We start from the raw sequence: 16154 nt of genomic DNA, 5'->3' as shown, positions 1-16154 counted from the left end.
ATTAAATTAAATTAAATTAAATTAAATTAAATTAAATTAAATTAAATTAAATTAAATTAAATTAAATTAAATTAAATTAAATTAAATTAAATTAAATTAAATTAAATTAAATTAAATTAAATTAAATTAAATTAAATTAAATTAAATTAAATTAAATTAAATTAAATTAAATTAAATTAAATTAAATTAAATTAAATTAAATTAAATTAAATTAAATTAAATTAAATTAAATTAAATTAAATTAAATTAAATTAAATTAAATTAAATTAAATTAAATTAAATTAAATTAAATTAAATTAAATTAAATTAAATTAAATTAAATTAAATTAAATTAAATTAAATTAAATTAAATTAAATTAAATTAAATTAAATTAAATTAAATTAAATTAAATTAAATTAAATTAAATTAAATTAAATTAAATTAAATTAAATTAAATTAAATTAAATTAAATTAAATTAAATTAAATTAAATTAAATTAAATTAAATTAAATTAAATTAAATTAAATTAAATTAAATTAAATTAAATTAAATTAAATTAAATTAAATTAAATTAAATTAAATTAAATTAAATTAAATTAAATTAAATTAAATTAAATTAAATTAAATTAAATTAAATTAAATTAAATTAAATTAAATTAAATTAAATTAAATTAAATTAAATTAAATTAAATTAAATTAAATTAAATTAAATTAAATTAAATTAAATTAAATTAAATTAAATTAAATTAAATTAAATTAAATTAAATTAAATTAAATTAAATTAAATTAAATTAAATTAAATTAAATTAAATTAAATTAAATTAAATTAAATTAAATTAAATTAAATTAAATTAAATTAAATTAAATTAAATTAAATTAAATTAAATTAAATTAAATTAAATTAAATTAAATTAAATTAAATTAAATTAAATTAAATTAAATTAAATTAAATTAAATTAAATTAAATTAAATTAAATTAAATTAAATTAAATTAAATTAAATTAAATTAAATTAAATTAAATTAAATTAAATTAAATTAAATTAAATTAAATTAAATTAAATTAAATTAAATTAAATTAAATTAAATTAAATTAAATTAAATTAAATTAAATTAAATTAAATTAAATTAAATTAAATTAAATTAAATTAAATTAAATTAAATTAAATTAAATTAAATTAAATTAAATTAAATTAAATTAAATTAAATTAAATTAAATTAAATTAAATTAAATTAAATTAAATTAAATTAAATTAAATTAAATTAAATTAAATTAAATTAAATTAAATTAAATTAAATTAAATTAAATTAAATTAAATTAAATTAAATTAAATTAAATTAAATTAAATTAAATTAAATTAAATTAAATTAAATTAAATTAAATTAAATTAAATTAAATTAAATTAAATTAAATTAAATTAAATTAAATTAAATTAAATTAAATTAAATTAAATTAAATTAAATTAAATTAAATTAAATTAAATTAAATTAAATTAAATTAAATTAAATTAAATTAAATTAAATTAAATTAAATTAAATTAAATTAAATTAAATTAAATTAAATTAAATTAAATTAAATTAAATTAAATTAAATTAAATTAAATTAAATTAAATTAAATTAAATTAAATTAAATTAAATTAAATTAAATTAAATTAAATTAAATTAAATTAAATTAAATTAAATTAAATTAAATTAAATTAAATTAAATTAAATTAAATTAAATTAAATTAAATTAAATTAAATTAAATTAAATTAAATTAAATTAAATTAAATTAAATTAAATTAAATTAAATTAAATTAAATTAAATTAAATTAAATTAAATTAAATTAAATTAAATTAAATTAAATTAAATTAAATTAAATTAAATTAAATTAAATTAAATTAAATTAAATTAAATTAAATTAAATTAAATTAAATTAAATTAAATTAAATTAAATTAAATTAAATTAAATTAAATTAAATTAAATTAAATTAAATTAAATTAAATTAAATTAAATTAAATTAAATTAAATTAAATTAAATTAAATTAAATTAAATTAAATTAAATTAAATTAAATTAAATTAAATTAAATTAAATTAAATTAAATTAAATTAAATTAAATTAAATTAAATTAAATTAAATTAAATTAAATTAAATTAAATTAAATTAAATTAAATTAAATTACATTAAATTAAATTAAATTAAATTAAATTAAATTAAATTAAATTAAATTAAATTAAATTAAATTAAATTATATTAAATTAATAGAAATCTATCCTCGTTCTTTCTACATTTTTTTTTTGATTACATTTTGTATACAAAGTTGTATTTTTTTTGTATTTACGTCTGATAATTTATTCAACGTTGTATTTCTGTACATACCATGTAGTATTTTTCTGTCTGACGTTGATTGTGGTTACTCAACGATAACTATTAGATGAAAAACTGGTGGTGTTTGAGGCCAAGTTTTCGCCAAGTATTGCCGAAGATGTATTGACTAATAGGCGTAACTGGATCCGAAAATAAAACTAACAGAAAAGCAAATTTTAGAATTAATCACATTTGAGTTGAGTATTGCTACTACAGTCTATACATACTGTATTGGGGTATATAATATAAATAATAACTCAGTTCAGTTGGAAAAATGTTGTTATTTATATTCACGCACGTGTTTATTATACAGTGAGCAGCAAATGAATAAATAAATAAGTAATGCAAATAATTGTAAAGGGTGATTCTTTTGAGGTTAGGATTTTCATGCATTAGTATTTGACAGATCACGTGGGATTTCAGACATGGTGTCAAAGAGAAAGATGCTCAGTATGCTTTGACATTTCATCATGAATAGACTTACTAACGAGCCACAACGTCGAATTTTCAGTGAATGGGCCCTAGAAAAGTTGGCAGAAAATCCGCTTTTTTATCGACAAATTTTGTTCAGCGATGAGGCTCATTTCTGGTTGAATGGCTACGTAAATAAGCAAAATTGCCGCATTTGGAGTGAAGAGCAACCAGAAGCCGTTCAAGAACTGCCCATGCATCCCGAAAAATGCACTGTTTGGTGTGGTTTGTACGCTGGTGGAATCATTGGACCGTATTTTTTCAAAGATGCTGTTGGACGCAACGTTACGGTGAATGGCGATCGCTATCGTTCGATGCTTCAAACTTTTTGTTGCCAAAAATGGAAGAACTGAACTTGGTTGACATGTGGTTTCAACAAGATGGCGCTACATGCCACACAGCTCGCGATTCTATGGCCATTTTGAGGGAAAACTTCGGAGAACAATTCATCTCAAGAAATGGACCGGTAAGTTGGCCACCAAGATCATGCGATTTGACGCCTTTAGACTATTTTTTGTGGGGCTACGTCAAGTCTAAAGTCTACAGAAATAAGCCAGCAACTATTCCAGCTTTGGAAGACAACATTTCCGAAGAAATTCGGGCTATTCCGGCCGAAATGCTCGAAAAAGTTGCCCAAAATTGGACTTTCCGAATGGACCACCTAAGACGCAGCCGCGGTCAACATTTAAATGAAATTATCTTCAAAAAGTAAATGTCATGGACCAATCTAACGTTTCAAATAAAGAACCGATGAGATTTTGCAAATTTTATGCGTTTTTTAAAAAAAAAAAGTTATCAAGCTCTTAACAAATCACCCTTTATAAGTAAAATAATTGTATGATTCTAAAGTTTGCTTAAGTGTATTTTAAGAATTTTGCTGTTCACTCTATACCAACCTCATCCCCACAATCCCATGACATAAAATGAAATATCGGAAATTATTCAATAACTATACTGATAGAAAAAACATCGTTATAATAACTAAATGTATCATTAAAGCGAACGAAACAATGCCGTGAATATAATGAATTTTCCGTCAAATTATCAAAGCGTTCGTACTATTAAAGACAATTTTCATTATGTGTATGAATAATTTTCGTTATATCAATACGAAATATTGTTGGCTTAATTGTAATGAAATGTTCTTGTATAAGAGTTAAAAAATTGACCTAAAGTAGGAATGGGGTAAAATTAGATGGTACTTACTGCAAATAGAAAAAGTTTCGTTATATTAACAAAATGTGTCATTAAAGATGAGCCAATGAAACAAATTCGTTATTACAACGAAATTTTTCTTTATTATAACGAATTTTCTGTTAACCAACGTAACGTTTCGTACTATTAACGAATATTTTCATTGTATTAATGAAAATGTTTCGTTATATCAATGAACACTTTTCGTTGGCTTTTAATGAAATTTTCCTTGTGTGTAGTGATGACAAACTTGGTTTGAATTGTATAAAAAAGTTTCTACTTGTTGATCAGTTGATATATAAATTTTCTTTTTGCTTTCTAATAATAATAATGCAAGTTCATGGCTAATGGCTACAAAGAAAGATATGCGATTTGGTATCTTTTGTTGTATCCAACCAAGATTGATTTCAATTAGTACAAAAAGGTGCCACAAAAAAATAAAATCAAAACCAAATCAAATTCTCGTCATTCTCTCACAAAATTTCAAGTTCAATGTCAAATATTTATTTTTTCCCCCGCAAACACCTTTAACGAATTGTATGGCCTCGAAACCATAGTGGCCCTGTTCACGCATTCAAATAGCTTTAAAGACACATTTATTGGATATTCCAAAAAAATGCAATGAAATTAATCCACAGATCCACTTCAAATGAAGGCATCATCAGCATGCGCCTTGAATACTGTTACCTTGACATTAATTGAAATGTCAGTGAACTTTGCAATATTTTTTGGCGTGATTCTAAATCGGCAAAACAATTGTCACACATATTGTGGACTATTATTTATTCACTTGAATGAATTTGTTAAATAAAGTCACAGAATTTTTCCATGCCATATAGCGAACTCCCGTTTTAATACAAATTTAAAAAAAAAAATCAAAGAATACCGCATGTAATGCAAAGAGTTAGCTTATAAAGATCATCTATTTTAATAGGCTTAGTTTAAAGTTAAAGTTTTAATGACCTAAAGAACCTTTTAAGAGAGATTGATATAAAGGACGACTTTGTCAAAAATCAAAAACAAGTTTAGGTGAATTACATTTTATTTATATAACATTATGAGAAAAGCAAATAACGTGCCAAATACACCCAAAAATAACTTAAAAACTAAACACAATTTTATTACTGTAGTTGTTTTTGAAATGAATGCGAACGCAAGTAAATAGAGACTATCAGTAGACAGACAGGCGTATATACATAGATCTATAGAAAAATATATGGTGGTTTTACATTAAGGTGGGTGAAGTCATAGCAACACCAGTAGGAAAAGCTACACAATGTTAATGAAAACTGTTCCGTTTTCTGAAAACCAAAATACCCAGGCATATAGTTTTTCAAATAATTCGGGTTACTTTATTTATTGATACTTTATAAATATGCTGAGAAACTGTATTGTCCTTTGAATTTGACATAGTCTGACAGTTTGATGATCACAGCGATGTTAACAGTAACTATCAAACTGTTATGTATACAGTTGGCAACATTTTTACAGTAGAATAAGTAACAATTTATATTAGTTTTATTGTAGTATTTGTGATCTTCTCATTTTACTGCAAAAAAGCGTTAAGAAAAACAGATTTTTTCTATACTTTCAGTCGAGTTGGATTTGAGGTGTCGTTAACATGTTTTTAAATGACTCTTATAGCACATGAAGAACACAGCCCAAACAAAACGAATAAATTAAAATATGTTATCTATAATCACGTACGCAAAACTGAAATTTAAAAGAGAATTATTTCTTAAAGGTATCCTTGCTTCGATTCTCCGCTTCTTTGCTTCGGGATCACTCTTTGGATAAGTGCCCTTTCCACGTGCGGATCATTATAGCGGATTATGGAATATTTTATTTTTATACCCTGCGCCACACTGTGGAACAGGGTATTGTAAGTTAGTGTATATGTTTGCAACACCCAGAAGGAGACGAGATAGACACATGGTGTCTTTGGCAAAACTGCTCAGGGTGGGTTCTTGAGTCGATATAGCGATGTCCGTCTGTCCGTGAACACATTTTTGTAATCAAAGTCTAGGGCGCAGTTTTAGTCCAATCGACTTCAAATTTGGCACAAGTATGTGTTTTGGCTCAGAATAGATCCCTATTGATTTTGGAAGAAATCGGTTCAGATTTAGATATAGCTCCCATATATATATTTCGCCCGATATGGACTTATATGGCCCTAGAAGCCAGAGTTTTACCCTAATTTGCTTAAAATTTTGCACAAGAAGAACAAGTAGTACTATAGTCAAGTGTGCCAAATTTTATTGAAATCGGTTCAGATTTAGATATAGCTCCCATATATATCTTTCGCCCGATATGGACTAATACGGTCCCACAAGCCAGAGTTTTACCCCAATTTGGTTGAAATTTTGCACAGGGAGTAGAATTAGCATTGTTGCTATGCGTGCCAAATTTGGTTGAAATCGGTTCAGATTTAGATATAGCTCCCATATATAGCTTTCGCCCGATTTACACTCAAATGACCACAGAGACCAATTTTTTTGCTCCGATTTAGTTGAAATTTTGCACAGGGAGTAGAATTAGCATTGTAGCTATGTGTGCCAAATTTGGTTGAAATGGGTTCGGATTTAGATATAGCTCCCATATATAGCTTTCGCCCGATTTACACTCATATGAGCACAGATGCCAATTTTTTGCTACGATTTAATCGAAATTTTGCACAGGGAGTAGAATTAGCATTGTAGCTATGCGTGCCAAATTTGGTTGAAATCGGTTCAGATTTAGATATAGCTCCCATATATAGCTTTCGCCCAATTTACACTCAAATGACCACAGAGACCAATTTTTTTGCTCCGATTTAGTTGAAATTTTGCACAGGGAGTAGAATTAGCATTGTAGCTATGTGTGCCAAATTTGGTTGAAATCGGTTCAGCTTTAGATATAACTCCCATATATATGTTTTTCTGATTTCGACAAAAATGGTCAAAATACCAACATTTTCCTTGTAAAATCGCCACTGCTTAGTCGAAAAGTTGTAAAAATGACTCTAATTTTCCTAAACTTCTAATACATATATATCGAGCGATAAATCATAAATAAACTTTTGCGAAGTTTCCTTAAAATTGCTTCAGATTTAAATGTTTCCCATATTTTTTTACTAACATTGTGTTCCACCCTAGTGCATTAGCCGACTTAAATTTTGAGTCTAAAGATTTTGTAGAAGTCTATCAAATTCTTCCAAATCGAGTGATATTTAAATGTATGTATTTGGGACAAACCTTTATATATAGACCCCAACACATTAGACGGATGTGATATGGTATCGAAAATTTAGATCTACAAAGTGGTGCTTGTTTTTTATTATTATCTTCTAAAAACATACATTTTGCCCCTGTAATTGATAAATAAAAGTTTCAAAAAAATATCCAATAACTAGAGGAATAAAAATTACGTTTTAAAATCTATATTGGGTCAAATTGGCCCAAGGAGTGCACAGGAGTTAGTGTAAAGACAAACTCTTTGGAACCGAGTAAGCTTTTTGTTTTCAGTTTATATTCAATTTTTTTCACCTTAAAGGTGGGTATTAAGTTCGAGTTTTTTTCACTAAAGTGAAAACTAAATCAGTAAAAAAGGCATAAAAATATACAAATTTGTTGCAAATTTTATTATAACTTGATGGGGAATAGCCCAAAGCAAATTTTCCCAAAGTTTTTATTCCTTAAAATGGATTATTAAAGAAAAGTAATCGTGAAAAAATGACACTAAATTCGAACTTAATACCCACCTTAAAATGTTTCCGCAATTGTTATTTAGATGACCCACTTTAGTGTTCGCCTATATCATAGATATGCATGTTTGCCACTTTTTGTTTGTTTTTTAATAACAACACAATTCGTCTAGACTAGATAGCAGACATTAAAAAAAAATTACAAAAACAAGAACACGCCAACTGAAGACCGCTACGTCAACACCAGCCAAAAAGGCAGCGGCAATACCAATACAGACTCGAAAAAAAAAAAAAAAAAACAACAAACTAGCAAGCCAAGCTAGGCAAATACAACACTGTTTGCAATAACAGCAAACTGTAAAAACCCAAACATATTAAACCTCTTTCCACATTCGTCTCTAAACACTACAGCCATACAATCATACACATGCGATATGTCAGTCTTAGTTTGTTTCGCTATCGCAATTGTCCTAGAAATAGTTGACGGTACACCACCCGCCGCCGTCACATAATACCGTATTTATTAAGATGACATTTCGTTGGCGCAACAGAAATCATCAGACGATTTATTGAGGTTTTACGAGGAATTTAATTTGATTCACTTCAATCGCATCGCAAAACGTTTGGCATCCCTAAAGGTAAATATTTAAAATGTCACCTCTGCGACGAAAATCACGCATTTGGAGAATGTATAATTTTTTTTTTTTAATTTTTGAAATATACAAAATGTCCAAAGTCCAGAATATTATCATCAACTTCGATGTGTGTAGAAATTATTTCATTTCCTTATCACTGTGTGTCTCATTGTTTGAAAGTTCTACTGTCGCACTATGAGCATAGACAACCCCATAATACTTCCCGCTTCTATTAAGCTCTAATAATGCATTCCTTCTACCTCTCTCCAAGGTATATTCACACTAGCGTCACAAACCATATAATAGACAAGATCGTCTCGTTGGAAGCGATTACATGATATAAGTAAAAGAAAATATAAAACAAGTATATACGGCCGTAAGTTCGGCCAGGCCGAATCTTATGTACCCTCCACCATGGATTGCGTAGGAACTTCTACTAAAGGCTGTCATCCACAATCGAATTACTTGGGTTGCGATAACACTTGCCGATGGCAAGGTATCGCAAAACTTTTTAACACTGTCTTCTAAATTGTAAGTTAGCCCATACGGGGTATATATTAAACAAAAAAAGGCCGATTAAATACGTATATAAAATAGTTTGACAAAATTTTCTATAGAAATGAAAACTTGACAAAATTTTCTATAGAAATAAAATTTTGACAAAATTTTCTATAGAAATAAAAACTTCACAAAATTTTCTATAGAAATAAAATGTTGACAAAATTTTCTATGGAAGTCAAATGTTGACAAAATTTTGTATAGAAATAAAATGTTGACAAAATTTTCTACAGAAATAAATTTTTTACAAAATTTTCTATAAAAATAAAATTTTGACAAAACTTTCTATGGAAATAAAATTTTGACAAACATTTCTATAGAAATAAACGTTTGACAAAACTTTCTATAGAAATGAAATTTTGACACAACTTTCTATAGTAATAAAATTTGACAAAATTTTCTATGGGAATAAAGTTTTGGTAGATTATTTTTGGCGATATGGACTAATTTTTGTGTAATAAGTCATCGGCTATATATAACTAAAGACCGATATTGACCAATTTTTACATGGCTGTTAGAGGCCATATATTGACAAAATGTACCAAATTTCAACCGCATCGGATGACTCTTGCTATATATAATTATGGACCGATATGGACCAATTTTTGCATGGTTGTTAGATACCATATACTAACACCATGTACCAAATTTCAACTGGATCGGATGAATTTCGCTCCTCCAAGAGGCTCCTGAGGTCAAATCTGGGGATCGGTTTATATGGGAGCTATATATAATTATGAACCGATATGGACCAATTTTTGCATGGTTGTTAGAGACTATATACTAACACCACGTACTAAATTTCAATTGGATCGGATGAATTTTGCTCCTCCAAGAGGCTCCGGAGGGATCGGTTTATATGGGAGCTATATATAATTATGAACCGATATGGACCAATTTTTGCATGGTTGTTAGAGGCCATATACTAACATCAGGTACCAAATTTCAACAGGATCGGATGAATTTTGCCCCTCCAAGAGGCTCCGGAGGTCAAATCTGGGGATCGGTTTATATGGGGGCTATATATAATTATGGACCGATATGGACCAATTTTTGCATGGTTGTTAGAGACCGTATACTAACATCAGGTACCACATTTCAACCGGATCGGATGAATTTTTCACCTCCAAGAGGCTCCGGAGGTCAAATCTGGGGATCGGTTTATATGGGGGCTATATATAATTATGGACCGACATGAACCAATTTTTGCATGGGTGTTAGAGACCGTATACTAAGACCACGTACTAAATTTCAACCGGATCGGATGAATTTTGCTCCTCCAAGAGGCTCCGGAGGTCAAATCTGGGGATCGGTTTATATGGGAGCTATATATAATTATGAACCGATATGGACCAATTTTTGCATGGTTGTTAGAGGCCGTATACTAACATCAGGTACCAAATTTCAACCGGATCGGATGAATTTTGCTGCTCCGGGAGGCTCCCCAAGCCAAATTTGGGGATCGGTTTATATGGGGGCTATACGTAAACGTGGTCCGATATGGCCGATTTTCAATACCATCCGACCTACATCAATAACAACTACTTGTGCCAAGTTTCAAGTCGATAGCTTGTTTCGTTCGGAAGTTAGCGTGATTTCCACAGACGGACGGACAGCCGGACAGACGGACAGACGGACGGACGGACGGACATGCTTAGATCGACTCAGAATTTCACCACGACCCAGAATATATATACTTTATGCGGTCTTAGAGCAATATTTCGATGTGTTACAAACGGAATGACAAAGTTAATATACCCCCATCCTATGGTGGAGGGTATAAAAAACTATAGAGGAGGAGGTTCAGGCACCCGTATAGGCAGACATATAGGCAATAATTTCGTATGAAACAGACAGTGATAAGCTAGATGGCTAGACTGTTATAATAAACTTTTGTGATTATATTACTTTCCATACTATGGGGACTATTTTAGATACTCACTGTCGCATAGTTTGGTAACTGAAACGAACATAGCAGCATTCATTGCTATGTCATTAATAGTAAATAAACCAATTTTCTGCATTTGATATGATATGGAAAATTAAAATAAAATATGCCACATAAAAATTGAAGATTTAGGTATAGTGAAAGTCTATTATTTTAGGCACACTTGGACTATGCAGTCCATTCTGATTGTACAGGTGGTGAACTTCTCTCTTATGAATGAATCCTGCCCGATTTCATGTTTAGCTCAATGACAAGGGTCGTACTTTTGATAGCCGAATTCGAACGGCATTTCTTATTACAGTGAAACCTCTTTGAAAAGCTCAGAAATTTCACCAGCATTACTAATAGGGGGGGACAATCAACCGCTGAAAAAGTGTTTGGTGTTCGATCGAAACTGGTATTTAACTCATGATCCTTTGTATGCAAGGGGGGCATGCTAATCATTGCACCACTGTGGCGCCCGTTGGAGTCCTCTAGTATTTAAATGCGATTAAATATTTTGTTTCTCGTACCATTACCAGAGAACGAAGCCGACCCATTTTTGTCGGCGGCGGATGATATCATTTTTTTGCCTTCGGCGGCGGTAGCAGACAATTATTCATTATAAAATCAATTCTTTGGACTTATGACAAAACGCCATAAGTCGAGATAGGGCAATTTCTCACAAATTGTTTACAGATTTTAAATATCTGCCCTAGATCGGGAGATATAGAATGGTGAAAACAACATAAGTCGCGAATTATTATACCCTCCACCATAGGATGGGGGGGTATATTAACTTTGTCATTCCGTTTGTAACACATCGAAATATTGCTCTAAGACCCCATAAAGTAACATATATATATATATATATATATATATATATATATATATATATATATATATATATATATATATATATATATATATATATATATATATATATATATATATATATATATATATATATATATATATATATATATATATATATATATATATATATATATATATATATATTCTGGGTCGTGGTGAAATTCTGAGTCGATCTGAGTGTGTCCGTCCGTTCGTCTGTTGAAATCACGCTAACTTCTGAAGGAAACAAGCTATCGACTTGAAACTTTGCACAAGTAGTTGTTATTGATGTAGGTCAGATGGTATTGCAAATGGGCCATATCGGTCCACTTTTATGTACAGCCCCCATATAAACGGACCCCCAAATTTGGCTTGCGAATCCTCTAAGAGAAGCAAATTTCATCCGATCCGGCTGAAATTTGGTACATGGTGTTAGTATATGGTCTCTAACAACCATGGGAAAATTGGTCCACATCGGTCCATAATTATATATAGCCCCCATATAAACCGATCCCCAGATTTGGCTTGCGGAGCCTCTAAGAGGGACAAATTTCATCCGATCCGGCTGAAATTCGGTACATGGTGTTGGTATATGGTCTCTAACAACCATGCAAAATTTGGTCCACATTGGTTCATAATTATATATAGCCCCCATATAAACCGATCCTGCGATTTGGCTTGCGGAGCCTCTAAGAGAAGCAAATTTTATCCGATCCGGCTGAAATTTGGTACATTATGTAGGTTAGGTTAGGTTATGTGGCAGCCCGATGTATCAGGCTCACTTAGACTATTCAGTCCATTGTGATACCACACTGGTGAACCACACTGGTGAACTTCTCTCTTATCACTGAGTGCTGCCCGATTCCATGTTAAGCTCAATGACAAGGGACCTCCTTTTTATAGCCGAGTCCGAACGGCGTTCCACATTCCAGTGAAACCACTTAAAGAAGCTTTGAAACCCTCAGAAATGTCACCAGCATTACTGAGGTGGGATAATCCACCGCTGAAAAACTTTTTGGTGTTCGGTCGTAGCAGGAATCGAACCCACGACCTTGTGTATGCAAGGCGGGCGTGCTAACCATTGCACCACGGTGGCTCCCTGGTACATTATGTAAGTATATGGTCTCTAATGACCATGCAAAAATTGGTCAACATCGGTCCATAATTATATATAGCCGCCATATAAACCGATCCCCCGATTTGGCTTGCGGAGCCTCTAAGAGAAGCAAATTTCATCCGATCTGGCTGAAATTTGGTACATGATGTAAGTATATGATCACTAATGACCATGCAAAAATTGGTGTCCATAATTATATATAGGCCCCATATAAACCGATCCCCAAATTTTACCTCCGGAGCCCCTTGGAAGAGCAAAATTAATCCGATTCGGTTGAAATTTGGTACGTGATGTTAGTATATGGTATCCAACAACCATGCAAGAATTGGTTCATATCAGTCCATAATTATATATAGCTCCCATATAAACCGATTCCCAGATTTGACTTCCGGTGCCTTATGGAGAAGCAAAATTCATCCGATCTGGTTGAAATTTGATACGTGATGGTAGTATATGATACTTAACAACCATGCTAAAAGTGGTCCATATCAGTCCATAATCATATATAGTCCCCATATAAACCGATCCCGAGATTTGGTTATGGAGCCTCTTGAAGGAGCAAATTTCATCCGAGTCAGTTGAAATTTGGTACATTGTGCTAGTATGTGGCCGTTAACAACCATGCCTAACTAGGTCCATATCGGTCAATAGTTATATATAGCCCTCAGTTAAATCGATCCCCAATCACTCAAAAATTGGTCCATATCAAGATCATAATTGTATATAGTCCCCACATAAGTTACCCCCATATTTCAATTCTGGCTCTCCACGCATCGCGCAAAAAGTCCATATCGATTCGTAATTACCTTTTTTGTCGAATATATACCACATATGGACTAACTCACAATTTAGAAAACGATGTTAAGAAGTTTTAAGATACCACAACCTATGTAATTCGATTGTGGATGATATTCTTTCATAGAAATTTGTCCTCAATACTTTGTAAATTGCTCATCTTAATATTTAAGTTGCTTAATCTGTAATATCACGTAGATATTTTTTTCACTGACAATTCTCTATAAATTATGTCCAATTCCATATAAATTAGATGTAATCAAATATTTCTCGGATCTATCGGATTTTTATTCGGGAAAATGGAATAAATTGTATTAATATCTGGATAATTCCTGGTCAAGGGTATACATAAGTCGTTTGGCTCGCCTGTTGTATTTATGTCTACTTATATTTTATTCTGATTTCATTATTATTCATATTTCATTATTATTAATATTTTTCGCTTTTTTTGTTGTTATCTTTTTAGGACACCCAACAAATATTATTTATAGTTGTGTGGTTGAAACAACAGTAAATGTGTCTACAGTCGATACCGATACAGCCAAAGCGAACAACTGAGCAAGCACATACGACATCGTCAAGACTAAAAACCAAACATTGGAATGTTTAATTATTTTATTTCCATTGGTTGGCTGAGTAGCGGTTTCCGTGAATGTTGTTGGGTCTGCTGAAACAAAAATAAAAATCGGAGTTAACTCCAAGCTCATCATCAATACGTCTATATCCGAAAATCGAATGTGGAATATCTTATAAAACTCTACAGTAAGTGAAAAAAGCTGAGTGGGTGTTCCATAAAGACACTACCATTTGCATCCACATTCAATCTTTTACGGCATTGCTATTCTGGCTTTGAAGTCCCAATAAGAGCCAGATAGACGAACATTGCATCATTTTAAATACAAAGCCGGAACATTCTGTATCCGTAAGTATTGTGAATAATATTATTTTCAGTTACATTGTTTGTTTAGGATTTCTTTTGATGGGGGGTCATAAATGGTTCGATGAGATAGAAGTTTAAAGACATTCGGAAATTCATTTTATGATATTTTGAACGAAGAGAGAGAGAGAGAAATAGAGGCACATTTGTGAAATATTGGATTTTTTTATTTATTTGAAACATTGATCGCGCATCTGAAACATCGGCACATTTTCTAAAAATATTACCAACATTTTTCAAATTAAAATTTTAAAAATATTCAATTAAAATCTTAATTGATTTGACAAATCTTAATTGATTTGACGGTGGTAATTGATACTACCATATCTATGATTGAAGACATTTCTATTCAAAATGAATTGGATTATTTAATTTCGTAATTGAAGAAAAAAAAATATTTTTTCTATGAAAGGGACAGGATCACGGTTGCCACTCGTGCTAAATATAATAAAATTAGAAGAACATTTTACCCAAAATCTATCAATTAAAAAACTCTTACTTTGAAGATCTTGATCAAAGTTTTTTGGATAGAATAAGAAAATGTTCTTTCTTTCAAAGAAATATTTTATATTGAATTTATAGGAAATTTTGCTAAAATTTTATTTCCGTTTTTTGCAAAAAATTTATATCAATAGAACATTTTTGCAAAACTTTTTTTTCTATAGAAAATTTTATTTCTCTAAAAATTTTTTGCAAGATTTTATTTCTATAGAAAATTTTTGCAAAATTTTCTTCTATAAAAAAATTTTGCAAAATTTTATTTCAATAGAAAACTTTGTCAAAATTTTATTTCTATAGAACATTTTTACAAAATGCAAAATTTTATTTCTATATAGAAACTTTTTACAAAATGCAAAATTTTATTTCTATAGAAAATTTTGTCAAAATTTTATTGCTATAGAAAATTGAAGTACCTATTAATTGGATTTTTGCAAAACTATAGATAATTTTATTTCTTTAAAATATTTTTTGCAAAATGTTATTTCTATAGAAAATTTTTGCAAAACTGTATTTCTATAGAAAAAATTTTCAAAATTTTATTTCCATGGAAAATTTTTGTTATAATTTTATTTCTATAGAAAATTTTGTTAAAATATTATTTCTATAGAAAATTTTTACAAAATGCAAAATTTTATTTCTATAGAAAATTTTGCCAAAATTTTATTGCTATAGAAAATTGAAGAACCTATTAATTGGAGAGGAATATTTTACAAAAATCTACAAAAGCATAAAGAATTCTACCCATATCTACCAACCACAATTTTTTGTAGAATTCTATCAACTGTGGATAGAATGACTCTCGCCAAACAGAAAATGTTTAATTTTTCGGAATTACAAGAACCTTCCGAAGGAGCGTAAACTAGGCAATCATATAATAAGAACTGGGTATTATTAAATTATTTTTTTTGAACCAAAACTCCCTAGGCAGTTTTGGCCCAACTAAGATCAGGCAAGTGCAGCCGCCTCAATTCCTACTTATTGATAGAAGCGTAGCTGGCTTGTGTCCCATCTGTAATCAAGGGCCACATGACACTCGTCTCCTTTTCGCTTGCCCAGCTAAGCCTACCCGTCTCACCACCAGATCACTCTGGACAAACCCCATCCTTATCGCAAAGATCCTTGATCTGGCTACTAATTGAAATACATAAGCAT

General features: G+C 29.4%; 1 protein-coding gene across 2 annotated transcripts in view; it reads left to right on the top strand.

Moving 5' to 3' along the window:
• Positions 1 to 16154, top strand: part of LOC142233095 (uncharacterized) — a 72837-nt gene that overhangs the window by 39052 nt on the left and 17631 nt on the right. The window contains exons 1-2 of one of the 2 annotated variants that reach the window (XM_075303874.1): positions 8124 to 8315; positions 14031 to 14486. The gene's annotated coding sequence lies outside the window, so the exon portion shown is untranslated. Of the gene's footprint in view, positions 1 to 8123; positions 8316 to 14030; positions 14487 to 16154 lie in introns of those variants that run through there. The other variant, XM_075303873.1, reaches the window with a different exon arrangement.

Source organism: Haematobia irritans, chromosome 4 (genome assembly GCF_050003625.1).
Source record: "Haematobia irritans isolate KBUSLIRL chromosome 4, ASM5000362v1, whole genome shotgun sequence".
Taxonomy (NCBI): domain Eukaryota; kingdom Metazoa; phylum Arthropoda; class Insecta; order Diptera; family Muscidae; genus Haematobia; species Haematobia irritans.
Note: the sequence above shows the minus strand (reverse complement) of the source record. Positions and strands in the feature narration are given on the sequence as shown.